At 56.9% G+C, this 6,000-nt stretch overlaps 1 long non-coding RNA gene across 1 annotated transcript; it reads right to left on the bottom strand.

Annotated features, from left to right (window-relative positions):
• Positions 1-1,101: 1,101 nt before the first annotated feature.
• LOC137451458 (uncharacterized) lies at positions 1,102-5,011 on the bottom strand. Its single transcript, XR_010989839.1, has 3 exons — positions 4,931-5,011; positions 2,991-3,069; positions 1,102-1,259 (listed from the first exon to the last, which is right to left on the bottom strand). It is a non-coding gene; the product is annotated as an uncharacterized lncRNA (long non-coding RNA).
• Positions 5,012-6,000: the final 989 nt, after the last annotated feature.

The raw sequence follows: 6,000 nt of genomic DNA on the forward strand, positions 1-6,000 counted from the left end.
GTCCTCTTGTTCTGGTGCTGCTTGCCTGGAAGAAGAGACCAACCCCCACCTGGCTACAACCTCCCTTCAGGGAGTCGTAGAAAGCAAGAAGGTCTCCCCTGAGCCTCCTCTTCTCCAGGCTAAGCAACCCCAGCTCCCTCAGCCTCTCCTCACAGGCCTGTGCTCCAAACCCCGCCCCAGCTTTGTTGCCCTTCTCCGGACACCTTCCAGCAACTCAACGTCTTGCTTAAACGGAGGGGCCCAGAACTGGACACGGGACTCAAGGTGTGCCCTAACCAGTGCCAAGTGCAGGGGCAGAATGACCTCCCTGCTCCTGCTGGCCACTCTGATCCTGATATTGGCCAGGTTGCCAGTGGCCTTCTTGGCCACCCGTGCACGCTGCTGGTCACGACCAGAAGACAGGGATCAGAAGAGTCTTTGGCCAAGCTGTAAACCTCTTCCTAACATTCAGCCTAAACCTCCCCTGGCACAGCTTGAGACTGTGCCCTCTTGCTCTGGTGCTGCTTGCCTGGGAGAAGAGACCAACCCCCACCTGGCTACAACCAGAACTGAGGGGATTGCAATCTTTGCAGCTTCAGCTTTCCTTCTCTGCTACTTCTTTTTTCAGATGGATTTTTTTTCAAAGGGACTGCTGGACAGCAGAACAGGATGGATGGCTGGGCCCCGAGAGCGGTGGGGAACAGAGTTAAACCCAGCCGGTGGCCGGCCGGGCACAAGTGCTGTTCCCCAGGACACCCCTTGTGAGAGAGTGAGTCCAGAGAAGGGCCACAAAGCTGGTGAGGGGTCTGGATAACAAGCCTTAGGAGGAGTGGCTGAAGGAACTGGGACTGTTTAATGTGCAGAAGAGGAAGCTGAGGGAATTACGGTGTGGTCTGGCTTCAGCTCTCAACTGGTTCCACGTTGAGCGAGGACAGCTTGTACTCACAGAAGGCACTGGCTGCTTGGGTTCAAGGTTCCTGCAGAGCTCAGGCTATCTCTCTTCATTAGTGAGGTCGTCCTGTCACCTAGGCAGAGAGAAGAAAATGCAGCTATGAAATTAGACCACTGGAATCGTGAGACTCGTTCTGTGTGCGACTCCAGGAGAATCCAAACCTAACCTTGGAGCTGCCCTGAAGAGCTCCTCTTTGGAAAACTCTCGCTGCCGGGCCCCACAAACCCCACACCCTCTGTCAGCAAACCGGATGTACGAGCTGAAGAGTGTCGACAGAAACTGTACGTGGACAGCTCAGGAAGATCCTGCCAGTCCCAGCACACCAGACCTGGAATGATCAAAGAAAGTCCCTTAACAACTGTCTGTGTGTCTGCTCATAGCTTGAGGAGAACCCCCCAACTCCTTCAGGACCCCCCCAGATTCCCCAACTTAGATGCCCACAAAACCCCTTTGGAGGCACCCAAAGCCCCCATCTGATACGCCCAGCTCCGTTTTAGGCACCCCCAGACGCTTCTAATGTCCCCAGACCCGCTGGTAGACCAGCCCAGAACCCCCTGACACTATCCCAGACCCTTTCAGGGGGCTCCACACCCCTTCTAGATGCCCACAAAACCCCTTCACCTGCCAAAAGAAACCTCTACCTGCCTCCAAACCCCATTTGGGGGCCACTCAGACCCCTTAGCAGCGGGTGGCAGCAACCAAGTCTGTTGCTCTCACCAATTAAACCTGGATGTTAGGAAGAAGGTCTTCATAGAATAGAATAGAGCAGGTTGAAAGAGAGATTGGCCTTTGGAATGTGCTGCCCAGGGAGGTGGTGGAGTCGCCATCACTGGAAGTGTTTAGAAAGAGACTGGATGAGGCACTCAGTGCCGTGGTTTAGTTGATTGGAATGGAATGGACCGGACCAGGTTGGAAGAGACCTTCAAGATCATCGTGTCCAACCTATCATCCAACACCACCTAATCAACTAAACCATGCAACCAAGCACCCTACCCAGTCTCCTCCTGAACACCTCCAAAGATGGTGACTCCACCACCTCCCTGGGCAGCCCATTCCAATGGGCAATCACTCTCTCTGTGCAGAACCTCTTCCTAACCTCTAGCCTAAACCTCCCCTGGCACAGCTTGAGACTGTGTCCTCTTGTTCTGGTGCTGCTTGCCTGGAAGAAGAGACCAACCCCCACCTGGCTACAACCTCCCTTCAGGGAGTCGTAGAAAGCAAGAAGGTCTCCCCTGAGCCTCCTCTTCTCCAGGCTAAGCAACCCCAGCTCCCTCAGCCTCTCCTCACAGGCCTGTGCTCCAAACCCCGCCCCAGCTTTGTTGCCCTTCTCCGGACACCTTCCAGCAACTCAACGTCTTGCTTAAACGGAGGGGCCCAGAACTGGACACGGGACTCAAGGTGTGCCCTAACCAGTGCCAAGTGCAGGGGCAGAATGACCTCCCTGCTCCTGCTGGCCACTCTGATCCTGATATTGGCCAGGTTGCCAGTGGCCTTCTTGGCCACCCGTGCACGCTGCTGGTCACGACCAGAAGACAGGGATCAGAAGAGTCTTTGGCCAAGCTGTAAACCTCTTCCTAACATTCAGCCTAAACCTCCCCTGGCACAGCTTGAGACTGTGCCCTCTTGCTCTGGTGCTGCTTGCCTGGGAGAAGAGACCAACCCCCACCTGGCTACAACCAGAACTGAGGGGATTGCAATCTTTGCAGCTTCAGCTTTCCTTCTCTGCTACTTCTTTTTTCAGATGGATTTTTTTTCAAAGGGACTGCTGGACAGCAGAACAGGATGGATGGCTGGGCCCCAAGAGCGGTGGGGAACAGAGTTAAACCCAGCCGGTGGCCGGCCGGGCACAAGTAGTGTTCCCCAGGACACCCCTTGTGAGAGAGTGAGTCCAGAGAAGGGCCACAAAGCTGGTGAGGGGTCTGGATAACAAGTCTTACGAGGAGTGGCTGAAGGAACTGGGACTGTTTAATCTGCAGAAGAGGAAGCTGAGGGAATTAAGGTATGGTCTGGCTTCAGCTCTCAACTAGTTCCACGTTGAACAAGGACAGCTTGTACTCACAGAAGGCACTGGCTGCTTGGGTTCAAGGTTCCTGCAGAGCTCAGGCTATCTCTCTTCATTAGTGAGGTCGTCCTGTCACCTAGGCAGAGAGAAGAAAATGCAGCTATGAAATTAGACCACTGGAATCGTGAGACTCGTTCTGTGTGCGACTCCAGGAGAATCCAAACCTAACCTTGGAGCTGCCCTGAAGAGCTCCTCATAGCTTGAGGAGTAACAGAGCAGGAACAATTCCCAAAAGGTTTTCACTGCATTCCTAGGGCACTTGAAGGATTGCCCTGGCTGTAGTTAATACCTAGAAATTCCCCTCAAAATCTTTGCAGCACAGCAAGGAAATTGAGGGATGGGAAGGCAATATGTACTTACACGTTAGGCAAGAATTGGCTTTGCAAACTAATCTCTCTAACTGTTGGATATGCACTGAACTTCCTCGAGGCCAAATGAGGACCCCTTTATTTGGGGAAGCCTCAATGAATTGGACTTGGGGGCCATCAGACTGGGTGACTACATCCGAGAGTAACTTCCACAAGTGTCAGCATGGGAAAGATAGCTCAGAAAGCCTGGGTCCAAAGTTTGACTTAAGAAAATATAGTATAGGAATATACTGTTGGCTGTGAGAAAGGGGGGAATTGACGAACAGAAAAGTCTCATTAACAGAACCACAGAGTTGATAAGAATTTTCCGCTTGTTAGCTGAAATGCTGGAACGCAGGGAGGGGGAGAGGGGTTGGCAGACAGCCTTTGGATAGAGAAGGAATAACAGGATTTGTCAGTGATTCACTTCTGTTAGTCTTGGACAAGATGCTCCTTTGTATACGATAAAGGACACCTGCATGATATGTGTACTTCTGCTCTTTTAGATAGATAAGCTTTGTATAGATAGGCAGCATCTGGACCTCTGTCATTATAGACAGATAACTTTTTGTATAAAAGTTTGCCCAAACCTCTCTGAAGACACACAGCTCTTTTGAAATGATCCTACCTGTGTCAGGCGCCAGAATAGAAGCACGATACAAGAGACTTACTGAGTCTCTTGTGTGTCTTTCTCTAAGTCATTATCAACGCTGTTTGCAGCACAAACCCATACCCAAACCCACCCCGAGACACCCCCAGCTCCCACGGGAGCCTGCAGAGACCTCCCCAAGGGACCGTCGGAGGTGCCCAGCTGCCTCTCCACGACCCTTGACCCTTTCAGATGGCCCCACCAGAACTTTACGTATCCCCAGACCCTTTTAGGTGTCCCCAAGACCTCCTCCGTCACCCCCAAAAGCCCTGCCGATGGCCCCAGACCACCTTCAGACGCCGGAAGGAACACACCTGGGAGTCCCGGGCCGGCAGCGACACCGGGACGGGACCCGCTGCGGCGCAGGCGCCGTATCCATAGGGACCACCGGGACGCTGCCCCTGTGGCGCCAGCAGAGCCGGGCTAGGGCGCAGGCGCCGGATCCATAGCGGCGCTCGAGTCAAGCTCTCCGCCCTCCGCTCTTCCCCTAAGAATTTTCGAGCATTCAGCGCAGTTGGGCTGCAGAAATTAGCTCCCCCGGGGCGGCACACGCCGCGGCACGGCTGCACTGCCGGCCATTACACACCGGGTGGCAGCATTGAGCTCCCACGGGGCGGCACACGCCGCGGGACGGCTGCACTGCCGGCCATTACACACCGGGTGGCAGCATTGAGCTCTCCCGGGGCGGCACACGCCGCGGCACGGCTGCACTGCCGGCCATTACACACAGGGTGGCAGCATTGAGCTCCCACGGGGCCTCTGGGTACGGTTGAGGCAGCAGCCGCCACCCCCGCAGAGCCCCACCGGCCAAGCCCGGACACGCCCCCCCCCCCCCCCCAAAAGCCCCGAGCTGCCCCGCCGGTGGCCACCCCCCCAAGCCCCGCGCACCTCCAGCGGCTGCTATAGAGAAACCCCACAAAGCAGCAGAGACTGGCACTGACCTGGGACACAGCAGAAGAGCTGCAACCTCTACGAGCCACAACCCTGAAAGCATCTGGCGCCATGTTGTTGAGGGCGGTGCCATGCTGGGGGGTGGGGTTCAGGCTGGGGGGCGGTGACACGCTGGAGGGGGGCGGTGACACGCTGGAGGGGGGCGGTGACACGCTGGAGGGGGGCGGTGACACGCTGGGGGGGCGGTGCCACGCTGGGGGGGCGGTGCCACGCTGGGGGGGGCGGTGACACGCTGAGGGGGCGGTGACACGCTGGGGGGGCGGTGACACGCTGGGGGGGCGGTGCCACGCTGGAGGGGGGCGGTGACACGCTGGAGGGGGGCGGTGACACGCTGAGGGGGCGGTGCCACGCTGGGGGGGTGGTGCCACGCCGGGGGGGACGGTGACACGCCGGGGGGGGCGGTGCCTGCGTTGTCACCTCACTCTCAGCTTTTCATGGGTTTTATTCCCCTCCAAGACAACACGTTGAGTTCTGAGCAGCTGAGGAGCCCTGGGGATCACCTGTACAGAAATGTTCCTCCAAGAGCTGTCAGAAAAACGTTCGTTCCGCCAGCAGGCAGCTCTGGCTTCAGAACAAAAGCCTTCTGTGATCATTCTGTTTAGCTCAGCACCAGCTGCAGCCGTCGGTATTACCAAACTACACAGTAATGGCCTCCTCCCGGTGCCCTCCCGGTCCCAACAGTTTCCTCCCACCAAAGGACTGGCAGAGAACTGGAAGCGACTGGGAAGCAGATCCGGGCTACGGCGCAGGCGCCGGATCCATAGCGACGCTCGAGTCAAGCTCTCCGCTCTCCCCCTAAGAATTTTCGAGCATTCAGCGCAGTTAGGCTGCAGAAATTAGCTCCCCCGGGGCGGCACACGCCGCGGCACGGCAGCACTGCCGGCCATTACACACAGGGTTGAGCACTGAGCTCCCACGGGGCGCTATACGCCGCGGTACGGCTGCACTGCCGGCCATTACACACAGGGTGGCAGCATTGAGCTCCCACGGGGCGGCACACGCCGCGGCACGGCTGCACTGCCGGCCATTACGCACAGGGTGGCAGCATTGAGCTCCCCCG

The sequence above is a fragment of the Melanerpes formicivorus genome, unplaced genomic scaffold (genome assembly GCF_026170545.1).
Source record: "Melanerpes formicivorus ecotype bairdi unplaced genomic scaffold, bMelFor1.0.p_v2 SCAF_45, whole genome shotgun sequence".
Taxonomy (NCBI): Eukaryota; Metazoa; Chordata; class Aves; order Piciformes; family Picidae; genus Melanerpes; species Melanerpes formicivorus.